The sequence below is a fragment of the Schistocerca gregaria genome, chromosome X (assembly GCF_023897955.1).
Source record: "Schistocerca gregaria isolate iqSchGreg1 chromosome X, iqSchGreg1.2, whole genome shotgun sequence".
Lineage (NCBI taxonomy): Eukaryota > Metazoa > Arthropoda > Insecta > Orthoptera > Acrididae > Schistocerca > Schistocerca gregaria.
In genome coordinates, this window is record NC_064931.1 from 6,126,712 (window position 1) to 6,144,504 (window position 17,793).

The following is a 17,793-nucleotide window of genomic DNA, read 5'->3' on the forward strand; positions in this document are numbered from 1 at the left end:
GCCCTTGGGTCTTCTCCTCTACTTATTACTTGCCATGTGGCGGCAACAAATGCAACTTTCCCAGCTTGGGAGTACGGCTCCTGCAGACAGAGCACATCCAATCTCCTCTCCTCCACCTCCCTTCGGAGTTCCTGCATCACAAGTCGACTATTATGAGTGTTTAGTTGTCCTATGTTTATTTTGGTCATTATGGAAAGTAGGTGTGTACTCGGTCATGTGGCCAGGTCTTAGTCCAGTCGAACGCAATTCGTCCGTTCGCCAAAACTGCCTGTTCGTAGATGTCATTTAGGTCGAATTTCTCGCCCCTTCTTTCAAACACCTTTCTTAACAAGTCTCGCAGGGCTCCAAAGTCAGTGGGGAGATTCACTGATTTTAGTTGAATTCTGTCCACAGCCTCCATCACCGAGAAGGTTATCTTTCGTCCCTCTTCGTGTCCTACACGAACCACATGTCTCAGGGCAGTGGTCAGGGTAGCCGGCTGCTCAAGTCTTGCTAGTTGCATGGTGTACTCCAAGTTGGGGTACACTCTTACAGGGTCCACAGGTGGTAGTCTGACTACTGGAGTACCCTGTGTGGGAGAACTTGTACTAGAGCTACTGGTTATCAAGTTTTCCTGTATCGGTTGAATGACTTTTTTCTGCTCCTTTCTGGAAACTGCCACAGCCACAGGATGCCCTTGCCGTTTCTGGTGTTCTGTCGGCTCTGCTCCCCGGCTTTCGGAGGAGGGAGCTGCAGCTATGGGGGGATCTGTCTGTATTGCCATATTTATCATATAGATCTCAGTCTGTGTGGCTCTATTTTCAGTTTTCTTGGTGCTCGTAAGCGACCTTAAGAACAACTTAAACTTGTTAGCCCTCATAGCATCCCTCCTCCTTTTGCTCGGGGACTTATGTTTCGGCATCCTGTTCAGTATGCCGGGCTCACCCATAATCAATCCTGGAAATCAGTCTTTGTTCAAGCATCCTGTATGTTGGGCAGTTTCGACCTGTGGCTCCGCATGATTTCTTGCCTCGGTTCCTGCATGGTATGCAGATTGCTGCTGCCTTGCAGTCTTTACGGTTGTGACCGTTCTCTCCACATTTTGTGCAGGCCGACTCCCTGGTGCACAGCCTGAGAATGTGGTCCAAGTCGCCACAGTTGTGGCAACGAGGTACCACGACATAGTCCCTAGTGTTGATGGCATGGAAGCCAACATATATTTTGCCCATTGTTGTAATGCTTTTCCACATCCGTGCTGTAACTTCAGCGACGTGATGTACCACATCTCGACCCCGTGGACCTGTCTTGAATCTGAGTTTAAAACAGTCTTTGAACTCTTCTTCACTCAGATGCTCAAAGTTTTGTTTCCTGATTGTGTCGCATAACTCTTCATTAGTCATAACTGTTGGAACGTCGTACAGAATCACGAGAGGGTTCCTTTTCCTTGGAGGCTCACACTTAATTACTGAATTTAATTTGTGGTTGTTCAATATTTTATCTTTATCCTCTTCGGATGCGACTTCCACTATTACTGAATTCTTGCTGGGTTTGATTCTTTTGATCTTTATTTTCTCTTTTACAGGGTCCACAGTAGTCGTGAATAGCTCCTGGATTCTTTTGACACTTGTGTCTTGGCCCGGCAGGGTCCTCAAGAAAACTGCCGTATCTGGCCTCTTAGTCACTTTATCTATGGTGTCTCTAGTCGTTTTGGGCTTCGTGGGAGCTTGCGCTGCCACGGCAGCCCAGGTTTTAACTGGTTGTTTCCTCAATCTATTGTTTTCCTTCTCTAATTCTTCCACCCTTCCTTCCAACTTTGCGTGGGCAATGGCCCATGCAGCCAGTTCATTTTTAATTGTTGAGAGTCCTGCTTGACTTATCTTCCCGTTTTTAATGTTTTGCTCCATGAGCAACGTGATTCGTGCTAATCTCTGCGTCACAGTTTCGTTTTCGGCCTGTCCCGACTCATCCTGAGGAGAGGGATCAGGCGGCGCAAAAGAAGCCCGTTGAGGCGCACTCGAGTCACTCGTATCGGTTGTCGCCATGATTATACGAGTGATAAAAGAAAGATGGGAGCCCGTCTCTTGCCCCGGACCGGCTCCTCTGGCATGGGGGGGGACTTCTTGCAGCTCGCCCACCGACCTCGCCCCAAGGTCAAGGGCACTCCCGAGCTGCCGGGTTCAGCGCGCCGTCGCCAGCGCACTGGTCCCCATCGATGGCTCCGTCATCGGCGATTTCACGCGACGCTCCTCGGCAACTGCACCCCGCACTCCGGAGAGGCGGATGCACCTCTCGCCCTTCGCCGCCTACTAGCCCGAGTTTCCACCTTACGGCCAAGGACCCACTCCTACTCAGGTGGCGGGCCGGTCCCCCAGACGTTCGGCGGTCTGGACCCAGTTAACCTGGCCCAGGCGATGTCACCACCTCCTGGGTTTGGCAGAACACGCCCCGGTTACCCAGGGGCGCGGCGAGGCACCCTTGCCGACTCGCGCCGCGATCCCACGCCGACAAACGAAGTCGCCGGCATGCAGAGCTCCTGTTGGTCTGGGCCCTGCGAACAGGAAGGGACAGATGTTCGTCCCTTGACACAGCTCCCCCTGTGCCACGCACCCTTCGCTTTCGCATCGGGTTGGGTCGCAGCTCTCCCTTTTGTCGCAAGGCAAAATGCCGAGCTTAACGTCTGGCACCACGGGAAGGCGGAAAGAGCCACTTGGGAAGGAGAGGTTGTAAGAGACACATCACTTCCCCTGTGAGGAGTGCCGCGGCACGCCCGTCTGGAAGCGATACGCCCCAGTGCGAGCCTCCGTGCCTTACGGCGCGCCGGCTACGGGCAGGCCCGCGCCGGACGCGCCGTCGAGCGACCGACCTCACGCCAGAGGTAAAGCATTTGCCAAAGCGGTACAGCATAAGGTGGGACGAGGCAGTCTGAATTACATTTTATAGATGTATTTCTCACATATCTCAGAGTCTCTCGCGATCTTCGTCGTCGTCGTCGTCGTCGTCGTCGCCGCCGCCGCTTCTGCAGAAGTAGCAAATGGCCACCGTAGCAAATGCGGCGAGGGACGGCCTGCCTTCGATTCCGAATGCACAAATTGTGTGGTCTTGTTTCTCAGTCTATATTTGGTCGGTCTCGTCAGAGGTTGAATGTAACGAATGGGTGGGAAAGAGCAAGGGGCAGCGGCTGTGTAGAACGAAAACACAAATCCTCAGGGGTGTGAGCGTTTCGAGATGAGTCGTATACATGTAAATGTTGATCGTCAGTGACCGTGTGGTCTAATGGATAAGGTGTCGGACTTCGTATCTGAAGATTACAGGTTCGAATGCTGTCACGCTTGTGTTTTTCCAGTTCTGAAAAAGAAACATACCGTTTTAATGTAGCAATTGAGCAGTACGAAACCGTCTGAATGTTGCTGTTGACCATTTTTTGCTTGGAGATGCTCTTGAGCTTGAAACACACACAGCAAGACCGGTGTTAACTAACGAAATGGTCGGCAGAGTGCCGACACCGCGAGTTTTGACTGGCACTTGCACATCTAAAACAACGTCGGAAAGTAACTCGTTCGGCTTTTGAGTCACATAAAGTATGTGTGTTAATTTTGACGCCACTAGCTCTGCTTGTTGTCATGCAATTTCTTTGCCTCTCAGAAATGATTATGACATAAAAGTGAAGTACGTGACGAGTGTGACGTTAGGAAAACATTAGGCAGCATGGAGAGATTCTGTATGGGACCACCCAACCCAAACGAGTACTGTGTGACGTGCTACCCGGCAAGTATTCACCGAGGTAGCCGGCTATCTCAGTCGGTAGAGCGTCAGACTCTTAATCCCAGGGTCGTGGGTTCGAGCCAGACGCTGGGCGGAACGGAATTTTGTTCCGCTGCAGGTGTAAATTACCGTTTTTCTGATTAACGAGATTTAATGGAAATAGCAACTTTAAACTTTGCCTACGTCTCTGTCAGTCGCAAGGAAACTGTATTTGAAGGTGAAGGTGATTTTGTAGACATGTGTGAAAGACATGTTCTGAAAAGCAAGTGTTGTGGTTTGGAGAGCACATCGGTTACGTGTCAGATGTGTAGCCAAGCAGTAATTTGTCGCCATAGCTGCAAATATTAGCCGGTAATATGAAGTGTTGTCAGCTAAAGTCTGATGGTGCAGACGACCGTAAGGACGAAGTACCCAAGAGTACCGCTAGGCCGCGCCTCTTTAGCTCAGTGGTAGAGCACTGGTCTAATAAACCATGGGTTGTAAGTTCCATCCTCACAGGAGAAAGATGAATTTTGGAAATCAGTTGCGCGTCGTGGCCGTATAGCAAACAGTACCTGTGATGACGAACAATTAGCGACAGGCGTTTTTTTAAGATTTACTCTCAGATGTGATTAAGGCGAATGGCGCAGATAAAGCATTTGCCAAAGCGGTACAGCATAAGGTGGGACGAGGCAGTCTGAATTACATTTTATAGATGTATTTCTCACATATCTCAGAGTCTCTCGCGATCTTCGTCGTCGTCGTCGTCGTCGTCGTCGCCGCCGCCGCTTCTGCAGAAGTAGCAAATGGCCATCGTAGCAAATGCGGCGAGGGACGGCCTGCCTTCGATTCCGAATGCACAAATTGTGTGGTCTTGTTTCTCAGTCTATATTTGGTCGGTCTCGTCAGAGGTTGAATGTAACGAATGGGTGGGAAAGAGCAAGGGGCAGCGGCTGTGTAGAACGAAAACACAAATCCTCAGGGGTGTGAGCGTTTCGAGATGAGTCGTATACATGTAAATGTTGATCGTCAGTGACCGTGTGGTCTAATGGATAAGGCGTCGGACTTCGTATCTGAAGATTACAGGTTCGAATGCTGTCACGCTTGTGTTTTTCCAGTTCTGAAAAAGAAACATACCGTTTTAATGTAGCAATTGAGCAGTACGAAACCGTCTGAATGTTGCTGTTGACCATTTTTTGCTTGGAGATGCTCTTGAGCTTGAAACACACACAGCAAGACCGGTGTTAACTAACGAAATGGTCGGCAGAGTGCCGACACCGCGAGTTTTGACTGACACTTGCACATCTAAAACAACGTCGGAAAGTAACTCGTTCGGCTTTTGAGTCACATAAAGTATGTGTGTTAATTTTGACGCCACTAGCTCTGCTTGTTGTCATGCAATTTCTTTGCCTCTCAGAAATGATTATGACATAAAAGTGAAGTACGTGACGAGTGTGACGTTAGGAAAACATTAGGCAGCATGGAGAGATTCTGTATGGGACCACCCAACCCAAACGAGTACTGTGTGACGTGCTACCCGGCAAGTATTCACCGAGGTAGCCGGCTATCTCAGTCGGTAGAGCGTCAGACTCTTAATCCCAGGGTCGTGGGTTCGAGCCAGACGATGGGCGGAACGGAATTTTGTTCCGCTACAGGTGTAAATTACCGTTTTTCTGATTAACGAGATTTAATGGAAATAGCAACTTTAAACTTTGCCTACGTCTCTGTCAGTCGCAAGGAAACTGTATTTGAAGGTGAAGGTGATTTTGTAGACATGTGTGAAAGACATGTTCTGAAAAGCAAGTGTTGTGGTTTGGAGAGCACATCGGTTACGTGTCAGATGTGTAGCCAAGCAGTAATTTGTCGCCATAGCTGCAAATATTAGCCGGTAATATGAAGTGTTGTCAGCTAAAGTCTGATGGTGCAGACGACCGTAAGGACGAAGTACCCAAGAGTACCGCTAGGCCGCGCCTCTTTAGCTCAGTGGTAGAGCACTGGTCTAATAAACCAGGGGTTGTAAGTTCCATCCTCACAGGAGAAAGATGAATTTTGGAAATCAGTTGCGCGTCGTGGCCATATAGCAAACAGTACCTGTGATGACGAACAATTAGCGACAGGCGTTTTTTTAAGATTTACTCTCAGATGTGATTAAGGCGAATGGCGCAGATAAAGCATTTGCCAAAGCGGTACAGCATAAGGTGGGACGAGGCAGTCTGAATTACATTTTATAGATGTATTTCTCACATATCTCAGAGTCTCTCGCGATCTTCGTCGTCGTCGTCGTCGTCGTCGTCGTCGTCGCCGCCGCCGCTTCTGCAGAAGTAGCAAATGGCCATCGTAGCAAATGCGGCGAGGGACGGCCTGCCTTCGATTCCGAATGCACAAATTGTGTGGTCTTGTTTCTCAGTCTATATTTGGTCGGTCTCTTCAGAGGTTGAATGTAACGAATGGGTGGGAAAGAGCAAGGGGCAGCGGCTGTGTAGAACGAAAACACAAATCCTCAGGGGTGTGAGCGTTTCGAGATGAGTCGTATACTTGTAAATGTTGATCGTCAGTGACCGTGTGGTCTAATGGATAAGGCGTCGTACTTCGTATCTGAAGATTACAGGTTCGAATGCTGTCACGCTTGTGTTTTTCCAGTTCTGAAAAAGAAACATACCGTTTTAATGTAGCAATTGAGCAGTACGAAACCGTCTGAATGTTGCTGTTGACCATTTTTTGCTTGGAGATGCTCTTGAGCTTGAAACACACACAGCAAGACCGGTGTTAACTAACGAAATGGTCGGCAGAGTGCCGACACCGCGAGTTTTGACTGACACTTGCACATCTAAAACAACGTCGGAAAGTAACTCGTTCGGCTTTTGAGTCACATAAAGTATGTGTGTTAATTTTGACGCCACTAGCTCTGCTTGTTGTCATGCAATTTCTTTGCCTCTCAGAAATGATTATGACATAAAAGTGAAGTACGTGACGAGTGTGACGTTAGGAAAACATTAGGCAGCATGGAGAGATTCTGTATGGGACCACCCAACCCAAACGAGTACTGTGTGACGTGCTACCCGGCAAGTATTCACCGAGGTAGCCGGCTATCTCAGTCGGTAGAGCGTCAGACTCTTAATCCCAGGGTCGTGGGTTCGAGCCAGACGATGGGCGGAACGGAATTTTGTTCCGCTGCAGGTGTAAATTACCGTTTTTCTGATTAACGAGATTTAATGGAAATAGCAACTTTAAACTTTGCCTACGTCTCTGTCAGTCGCAAGGAAACTGTATTTGAAGGTGAAGGTGATTTTGTAGACATGTGTGAAAGACATGTTCTGAAAAGCAAGTGTTGTGGTTTGGAGAGCACATCGGTTACGTGTCAGATGTGTAGCCAAGCAGTAATTTGTCGCCATAGCTGCAAATATTAGCCAGTAATATGAAGTGTTGTCAGCTAAAGTCTGATGGTGCAGACGACCGTAAGGACGAAGTACCCAAGAGTACCGCTAGGCCGCGCCTCTTTAGCTCAGTGGTAGAGCACTGGTCTAATAAACCAGGGGTTGTAAGTTCCATCCTCACAGGAGAAAGATGAATTTTGGAAATCAGTAGCGCGTCGTGGCCATATAGCAAACAGTACCTGTGATGACGAACAATTAGCGACAGGCGTTTTTTTAAGATTTACTCTCAGATGTGATTAAGGCGAATGGCGCAGATAAAGCATTTGCCAAAGCGGTACAGCATAAGGTGGGACGAGGCAGTCTGAATTACATTTTATAGATGTATTTCTCACATATCTCAGAGTCTCTCGCGATCTTCGTCGTCGTCGTCGTCGTCGTCGTCGTCGTCGTCGTCGTCGTCGTCGCCGCCGCCGCTTCTGCAGAAGTAGCAAATGGCCATCGTAGCAAATGCGGCGAGGGACGGCCTGCCTTCGATTCCGAATGCACAAATTGTGTGGTCTTGTTTCTCAGTCTATATTTGGTCGGTCTCGTCAGAGGTTGAATGTAACGAATGGGTGGGAAAGAGCAAGGGGCAGCGGCTGTGTAGAACGAAAACACAAATCCTCAGGGGTGTGAGCGTTTCGAGATGAGTCGTATACATGTAAATGTTGATCGTCAGTGACCGTGTGGTCTAATGGATAAGGCGTTGGACTTCGTATCTGAAGATTACAGGTTCGAATGCAGTCACGCTTGTGTTTTTCCAGTTCTGAAAAAGAAACATACCGTTTTAATGTAGCAATTGAGCAGTACGAAACCGTCTGAATGTTGCTGTTGACCATTTTTTGCTTGGAGATGCTCTTGAGCTTGAAACACACACAGCAAGACCGGTGTTAACTAACGAAATGGTCGGCAGAGTGCCGACACCGCGAGTTTTGACTGGCACTTGCACATCTAAAACAACGTCGGAAAGTAACTCGTTCGGCTTTTGAGTCACATAAAGTATGTGTGTTAATTTTGACGCCACTAGCTCTGCTTGTTGTCATGCAATTTCTTTGCCTCTCAGAAATGATTATGACATAAAAGTGAAGTACGTGACGAGTGTGACGTTAGGAAAACATTAGGCAGCATGGAGAGATTCTGTATGGGACCACCCAACCCAAACGAGTACTGTGTGACGTGCTACCCGGCAAGTATTCACCGAGGTAGCCGGCTATCTCAGTCGGTAGAGCGTCAGACTCTTAATCCCAGGGTCGTGGGTTCGAGCCAGACGATGGGCGGAACGGAATTTTGTTCAGTTGCAGGTGTAAATTACCGTTTTTCTGATTAACGAGATTTAATGGAAATAGCAACTTTAAACTTTGCCTACGTCTCTGTCAGTCGCAAGGAAACTGTATTTGAAGGTGAAGGTGATTTTGTAGACATGTGTGAAAGACATGTTCTGAAAAGCAAGTGTTGTGGTTTGGAGAGCACATCGGTTACGTGTCAGATGTGTAGCCAAGCAGTAATTTGTCGCCATAGCTGCAAATATTAGCCGGTAATATGAAGTGTTGTCAGCTAAAGTCTGATGGTGCAGACGACCGTAAGGACGAAGTACCCAAGAGTACCGCTAGGCCGCGCCTCTTTAGCTCAGTGGTAGAGCACTGGTCTAATAAACCAGAGGTTGTAAGTTCCATCCTCACAGGAGAAAGATGAATTTTGGAAATCAGTTGCGCGTCGTGGCCGTATAGTAAACAGTACCTGTGATGACGAACAATTAGCGACAGGCGTTTTTTTAAGATTTACTCTCAGATGTGATTAAGGCGAATGGCGCAGATAAAGCATTCGCCAAAGCGGTACAGCATAAGGTGGGACGAGGCAGTCTGAATTACATTTTATAGATGTATTTCTCACATATCTCAGAGTCTCTCGCGATCTTCGTCGTCGTCGTCGTCGTCGTCGTCGTCGTCGCCGCCGCCGCTTCTGCAGAAGTAGCAAATGGCCATCGTAGCAAATGCGGCGAGGGACGGCCTGCCTTCGATTCCGAATGCACAAATTGTGTGGTCTTGTTTCTCAGTCTATATTTGGTCGGTCTCGTCAGAGGTTGAATGTAACGAATGGGTGGGAAAGAGCAAGGGGCAGCGGCTGTGTAGAACGAAAACACAAATCCTCAGGGGTGTGAGCGTTTCGAGATGAGTCGTATACATGTAAATGTTGATCGTCAGTGACCGTGTGGTCTAATGGATAAGGCGTCGGACTTCGTATCTGAAGATTACAGGTTCGAATGCTGTCACGCTTGTGTTTTTCCAGTTCTGAAAAAGAAACATACCGTTTTAATGTAGCAATTGAGCAGTACGAAACCGTCTGAATGTTGCTGTTGACCATTTTTTGCTTGGAGATGCTCCTGAGCTTGAAACACACACAGCAAGACCGGTGTTAACTAACGAAATGGTCGGCAGAGTGCCGACACCGCGAGTTTTGACTGACACTTGCACATCTAAAACAACGTCGGAAAGTAACTCGTTCGGCTTTTGAGTCACATAAAGTATGTGTGTTAATTTTGACGCCACTAGCTCTGCTTGTTGTCATGCAATTTCTTTGCCTCTCAGAAATGATTATGACATAAAAGTGAAGTACGTGACGAGTGTGACGTTAGGAAAACATTAGGCAGCATGGAGAGATTCTGTATGGGACCACCCAACCCAAACGAGTACTGTGTGACGTGCTACCCGGCAAGTATTCACCGAGGTAGCCGGCTATCTCAGTCGGTAGAGCGTCAGACTCTTAATCCCAGGGTCGTGGGTTCGAGCCAGACGATGGGCGGAACGGAATTTTGTTCCGCTGCAGGTGTAAATTACCGTTTTTCTGATTAACGAGATTTAATGGAAATAGCAACTTTAAACTTTGCCTACGTCTCTGTCAGTCGCAAGGAAACTGTATTTGAAGGTGAAGGTGATTTTGTAGACATGTGTGAAAGACATGTTCTGAAAAGCAAGTGTTGTGGTTTGGAGAGCACATCGGTTACGTGTCAGATGTGTAGCCAAGCAGTAATTTGTCGCCATAGCTGCAAATATTAGCCAGTAATATGAAGTGTTGTCAGCTAAAGTCTGATGGTGCAGACGACCGTAAGGACCAAGTACCCAAGAGTACCGCTAGGCCGCGCCTCTTTAGCTCAGTGGTAGAGCACTGGTCTAATAAACCAGGGGTTGTAAGTTCCATCCTCACAGGAGAAAGATGAATTTTGGAAATCAGTTGCGCGTCGTGGCCATATAGCAAACAGTACCTGTGATGACGAACAATTAGCGACAGGCGTTTTTTTAAGATTTACTCTCAGATGTGATTAAGGCGAATGGCGCAGATAAAGCATTTGCCAAAGCGGTACAGCATAAGGTGGGACGAGGCAGTCTGAATTACATTTTATAGATGTATTTCTCACATATCTCAGAGTCTCTCGCGATCTTCGTCGTCGTCGTCGTCGTCGTCGTCGTCGTCGTCGCCGCCGCCGCTTCTGCAGAAGTAGCAAATGGCCATCGTAGCAAATGCGGCGAGGGACGGCCTGCCTTCGATTCCGAATGCACAAATTGTGTGGTCTTGTTTCTCAGTCTATATTTGGTCGGTCTCGTCAGAGGTTGAATGTAACGAATGGGTGGGAAAGAGCAAGGGGCAGCGGCTGTGTAGAACGAAAACACAAATCCTCAGGGGTGTGAGCGTTTCGAGATGAGTCGTATACATGTAAATGTTGATCGTCAGTGACCGTGTGGTCTAATGGATAAGGCGTTGGACTTCGTATCTGAAGATTACAGGTTCGAATGCAGTCACGCTTGTGTTTTTCCAGTTCTGAAAAAGAAACATACCGTTTTAATGTAGCAATTGAGCAGTACGAAACCGTCTGAATGTTGCTGTTGACCATTTTTTGCTTGGAGATGCTCTTGAGCTTGAAACACACACAGCAAGACCGGTGTTAACTAACGAAATGGTCGGCAGAGTGCCGACACCGCGAGTTTTGACTGGCACTTGCACATCTAAAACAACGTCGGAAAGTAACTCGTTCGGCTTTTGAGTCACATAAAGTATGTGTGTTAATTTTGACGCCACTAGCTCTGCTTGTTGTCATGCAATTTCTTTGCCTCTCAGAAATGATTATGACATAAAAGTGAAGTACGTGACGAGTGTGACGTTAGGAAAACATTAGGCAGCATGGAGAGATTCTGTATGGGACCACCCAACCCAAACGAGTACTGTGTGACGTGCTACCCGGCAAGTATTCACCGAGGTAGCCGGCTATCTCAGTCGGTAGAGCGTCAGACTCTTAATCCCAGGGTCGTGGGTTCGAGCCAGACGATGGGCGGAACGGAATTTTGTTCCGCTGCAGGTGTAAATTACCGTTTTTCTGATTAACGAGATTTAATGGAAATAGCAACTTTAAACTTTGCCTACGTCTCTGTCAGTCGCAAGGAAACTGTATTTGAAGGTGAAGGTGATTTTGTAGACATGTGTGAAAGACATGTTCTGAAAAGCAAGTGTTGTGGTTTGGAGAGCACATCGGTTACGTGTCAGATGTGTAGCCAAGCAGTAATTTGTCGCCATAGCTGCAAATATTAGCCAGTAATATGAAGTGTTGTCAGCTAAAGTCTGATGGTGCAGACGACCGTAAGGACCAAGTACCCAAGAGTACCGCTAGGCCGCGCCTCTTTAGCTCAGTGGTAGAGCACTGGTCTAATAAACCAGGGGTTGTAAGTTCCATCCTCACAGGAGAAAGATGAATTTTGGAAATCAGTTGCGCGTCGTGGCCATATAGCAAACAGTACCTGTGATGACGAACAATTAGCGACAGGCGTTTTTTTAAGATTTACTCTCAGATGTGATTAAGGCGAATGGCGCAGATAAAGCATTTGCCAAAGCGGTACAGCATAAGGTGGGACGAGGCAGTCTGAATTACATTTTATAGATGTATTTCTCACATATCTCAGAGTCTCTCGCGATCTTCGTCGTCGTCGTCGTCGTCGTCGTCGTCGTCGTCGTCGCCGCCGCCGCTTCTGCAGAAGTAGCAAATGGCCATCGTAGCAAATGCGGCGAGGGACGGCCTGCCTTCGATTCCGAATGCACAAATTGTGTGGTCTTGTTTCTCAGTCTATATTTGGTCGGTCTCGTCAGAGGTTGAATGTAACGAATGGGTGGGAAAGAGCAAGGGGCAGCGGCTGTGTAGAACGAAAACACAAATCCTCAGGGGTGTGAGCGTTTCGAGATGAGTCGTATACATGTAAATGTTGATCGTCAGTGACCGTGTGGTCTAATGGATAAGGCGTTGGACTTCGTATCTGAAGATTACAGGTTCGAATGCAGTCACGCTTGTGTTTTTCCAGTTCTGAAAAAGAAACATACCGTTTTAATGTAGCAATTGAGCAGTACGAAACCGTCTGAATGTTGCTGTTGACCATTTTTTGCTTGGAGATGCTCTTGAGCTTGAAACACACACAGCAAGACCGGTGTTAACTAACGAAATGGTCGGCAGAGTGCCGACACCGCGAGTTTTGACTGGCACTTGCACATCTAAAACAACGTCGGAAAGTAACTCGTTCGGCTTTTGAGTCACATAAAGTATGTGTGTTAATTTTGACGCCACTAGCTCTGCTTGTTGTCATGCAATTTCTTTGCCTCTCAGAAATGATTATGACATAAAAGTGAAGTACGTGACGAGTGTGACGTTAGGAAAACATTAGGCAGCATGGAGAGATTCTGTATGGGACCACCCAACCCAAACGAGTACTGTGTGACGTGCTACCCGGCAAGTATTCACCGAGGTAGCCGGCTATCTCAGTCGGTAGAGCGTCAGACTCTTAATCCCAGGGTCGTGGGTTCGAGCCAGACGCTGGGCGGAACGGAATTTTGTTCCGCTGCAGGTGTAAATTACCGTTTTTCTGATTAACGAGATTTAATGGAAATAGCAACTTTAAACTTTGCCTACGTCTCTGTCAGTCGCAAGGAAACTGTATTTGAAGGTGAAGGTGATTTTGTAGACATGTGTGAAAGACATGTTCTGAAAAGCAAGTGTTGTGGTTTGGAGAGCACATCGGTTACGTGTCAGATGTGTAGCCAAGCAGTAATTTGTCGCCATAGCTGCAAATATTAGCCGGTAATATGAAGTGTTGTCAGCTAAAGTCTGATGGTGCAGACGACCGTAAGGACGAAGTACCCAAGAGTACCGCTAGGCCGCGCCTCTTTAGCTCAGTGGTAGAGCACTGGTCTAATAAACCAGGGGTTGTAAGTTCCATCCTCACAGGAGAAAGATGAATTTTGGAAATCAGTTGCGCGTCGTGGCCGTATAGTAAACAGTACCTGTGATGACGAACAATTAGCGACAGGCGTTTTTTTAAGATTTACTCTCAGATGTGATTAAGGCGAATGGCGCAGATAAAGCATTCGCCAAAGCGGTACAGCATAAGGTGGGACGAGGCAGTCTGAATTACATTTTATAGATGTATTTCTCACATATCTCAGAGTCTCTCGCGATCTTCGTCGTCGTCGTCGTCGTCGTCGTCGTCGCCGCCGCCGCTTCTGCAGAAGTAGCAAATGGCCATCGTAGCAAATGCGGCGAGGGACGGCCTGCCTTCGATTCCGAATGCACAAATTGTGTGGTCTTGTTTCTCAGTCTATATTTGGTCGGTCTCGTCAGAGGTTGAATGTAACGAATGGGTGGGAAAGAGCAAGGGGCAGCGGCTGTGTAGAACGAAAACACAAATCCTCAGGGGTGTGAGCGTTTCGAGATGAGTCGTATACATGTAAATGTTGATCGTCAGTGACCGTGTGGTCTAATGGATAAGGCGTTGGACTTCGTATCTGAAGATTACAGGTTCGAATGCAGTCACGCTTGTGTTTTTCCAGTTCTGAAAAAGAAACATACCGTTTTAATGTAGCAATTGAGCAGTACGAAACCGTCTGAATGTTGCTGTTGACCATTTTTTGCTTGGAGATGCTCTTGAGCTTGAAACACACACAGCAAGACCGGTGTTAACTAACGAAATGGTCGGCAGAGTGCCGACACCGCGAGTTTTGACTGGCACTTGCACATCTAAAACAACGTCGGAAAGTAACTCGTTCGGCTTTTGAGTCACATAAAGTATGTGTGTTAATTTTGACGCCACTAGCTCTGCTTGTTGTCATGCAATTTCTTTGCCTCTCAGAAATGATTATGACATAAAAGTGAAGTACGTGACGAGTGTGACGTTAGGAAAACATTAGGCAGCATGGAGAGATTCTGTATGGGACCACCCAACCCAAACGAGTACTGTGTGACGTGCTACCCGGCAAGTATTCACCGAGGTAGCCGGCTATCTCAGTCGGTAGAGCGTCAGACTCTTAATCCCAGGGTCGTGGGTTCGAGCCAGCCGCTGGGCGGAACGGAATTTTGTTCCGCTGCAGGTGTAAATTACCGTTTTTCTGATTAACGAGATTTAATGGAAATAGCAACTTTAAACTTTGCCTACGTCTCTGTCAGTCGCAAGGAAACTGTATTTGAAGGTGAAGGTGATTTTGTAGACATGTGTGAAAGACATGTTCTGAAAAGCAAGTGTTGTGGTTTGGAGAGCACATCGGTTACGTGTCAGATGTGTAGCCAAGCAGTAATTTGTCGCCATAGCTGCAAATATTAGCCGGTAATATGAAGTGTTGTCAGCTAAAGTCTGATGGTGCAGACGACCGTAAGGACGAAGTACCCAAGAGTACCGCTAGGCCGCGCCTCTTTAGCTCAGTGGTAGAGCACTGGTCTAATAAACCAGGGGTTGTAAGTTCCATCCTCACAGGAGAAAGATGAATTTTGGAAATCAGTTGCGCGTCGTGGCCGTATAGTAAACAGTACCTGTGATGACGAACAATTAGCGACAGGCGTTTTTTTAAGATTTACTCTCAGATGTGATTAAGGCGAATGGCGCAGATAAAGCATTCGCCAAAGCGGTACAGCATAAGGTGGGACGAGGCAGTCTGAATTACATTTTATAGATGTATTTCTCACATATCTCAGAGTCTCTCGCGATCTTCGTCGTCGTCGTCGTCGTCGTCGTCGCCGCCGCCGCTTCTGCAGAAGTAGCAAATGGCCATCGTAGCAAATGCGGCGAGGGACGGCCTGCCTTCGATTCCGAATGCACAAATTGTGTGGTCTTGTTTCTCAGTCTATATTTGGTCGGTCTCGTCAGAGGTTGAATGTAACGAATGGGTGGGAAAGAGCAAGGGGCAGCGGCTGTGTAGAACGAAAACACAAATCCTCAGGGGTGTGAGCGTTTCGAGATGAGTCGTATACATGTAAATGTTGATCGTCAGTGACCGTGTGGTCTAATGGATAAGGCGTCGGACTTCGTATCTGAAGATTACAGGTTCGAATGCTGTCACGCTTGTGTTTTTCCAGTTCTGAAAAAGAAACATACCGTTTTAATGTAGCAATTGAGCAGTACGAAACCGTCTGAATGTTGCTGTTGACCATTTTTTGCTTGGAGATGCTCTTGAGCTTGAAACACACACAGCAAGACCGGTGTTAACTAACGAAATGGTCGGCAGAGTGCCGACACCGCGAGTTTTGACTGGCACTTGCACATCTAAAACAACGTCGGAAAGTAACTCGTTCGGCTTTTGAGTCACATAAAGTATGTGTGTTAATTTTGACGCCACTAGCTCTGCTTGTTGTCATGCAATTTCTTTGCCTCTCAGAAATGATTATGACATAAAAGTGAAGTACGTGACGAGTGTGACGTTAGGAAAACATTAGGCAGCATGGAGAGATTCTGTATGGGACCACCCAACCCAAACGAGTACTGTGTGACGTGCTACCCGGCAAGTATTCACCGAGGTAGCCGGCTATCTCAGTCGGTAGAGCGTCAGACTCTTAATCCCAGGGTCGTGGGTTCGAGCCAGACGCTGGGCGGAACGGAATTTTGTTCCGCTGCAGGTGTAAATTACCGTTTTTCTGATTAACGAGATTTAATGGAAATAGCAACTTTAAACTTTGCCTACGTCTCTGTCAGTCGCAAGGAAACTGTATTTGAAGGTGAAGGTGATTTTGTAGACATGTGTGAAAGACATGTTCTGAAAAGCAAGTGTTGTGGTTTGGAGAGCACATCGGTTACGTGTCAGATGTGTAGCCAAGCAGTAATTTGTCGCCATAGCTGCAAATATTAGCCGGTAATATGAAGTGTTGTCAGCTAAAGTCTGATGGTGCAGACGACCGTAAGGACGAAGTACCCAAGAGTACCGCTAGGCCGCGCCTCTTTAGCTCAGTGGTAGAGCACTGGTCTAATAAACCAGGGGTTGTAAGTTCCATCCTCACAGGAGAAAGATGAATTTTGGAAATCAGTTGCGCGTCGTGGCCGTATAGCAAACAGTACCTGTGATGACGAACAATTAGCGACAGGCGTTTTTTTAAGATTTACTCTCAGATGTGATTAAGGCGAATGGCGCAGATAAAGCATTTGCCAAAGCGGTACAGCATAAGGTGGGACGAGGCAGTCTGAATTACATTTTATAGATGTATTTCTCACATATCTCAGAGTCTCTCGCGATCTTCGTCGTCGTCGTCGTCGTCGTCGTCGTCGCCGCCGCCGCTTCTGCAGAAGTAGCAAATGGCCATCGTAGCAAATGCGGCGAGGGACGGCCTGCCTTCGATTCCGAATGCACAAATTGTGTGGTCTTGTTTCTCAGTCTATATTTGGTCGGTCTCGTCAGAGGTTGAATGTAACGAATGGGTGGGAAAGAGCAAGGGGCAGCGGCTGTGTAGAACGAAAACACAAATCCTCAGGGGTGTGAGCGTTTCGAGATGAGTCGTATACATGTAAATGTTGATCGTCAGTGACCGTGTGGTCTAATGGATAAGGCGTCGGACTTCGTATCTGAAGATTACAGGTTCGAATGCTGTCACGCTTGTGTTTTTCCAGTTCTGAAAAAGAAACATACCGTTTTAATGTAGCAATTGAGCAGTACGAAACCGTCTGAATGTTGCTGTTGACCATTTTTTGCTTGGAGATGCTCTTGAGCTTGAAACACACACAGCAAGACCGGTGTTAACTAACGAAATGGTCGGCAGAGTGCCGACACCGCGAGTTTTGACTGGCACTTGCACATCTAAAACAACGTCGGAAAGTAACTCGTTCGGCTGTTGAGTCACATAAAGTATGTGTGTTAATTTTGACGCCACTAGCTCTGCTTGTTGTCATGCAATTTCTTTGCCTCTCAGAAATGATTATGACATAAAAGTGAAGTACGTGACGAGTGTGACGTTAGGAAAACATTAGGCAGCATGGAGAGATTCTGTATGGGACCACCCAACCCAAACGAGTACTGTGTGACGTGCTACCCGGCAAGTATTCACCGAGGTAGCCGGCTATCTCAGTCGGTAGAGCGTCAGACTCTTAATCCCAGGGTCGTGGGTTCGAGCCAGACGCTGGGCGGAACGGAATTTTGTTCCGCTGCAGGTGTAAATTACCGTTTTTCTGATTAACGAGATTTAATGGAAATAGCAACTTTAAACTTTGCCTACGTCTCTGTCAGTCGCAAGGAAACTGTATTTGAAGGTGAAGGTGATTTTGTAGACATGTGTGAAAGACATGTTCTGAAAAGCAAGTGTTGTGGTTTGGAGAGCACATCGGTTACGTGTCAGATGTGTAGCCAAGCAGTAATTTGTCGCCATAGCTGCAAATATTAG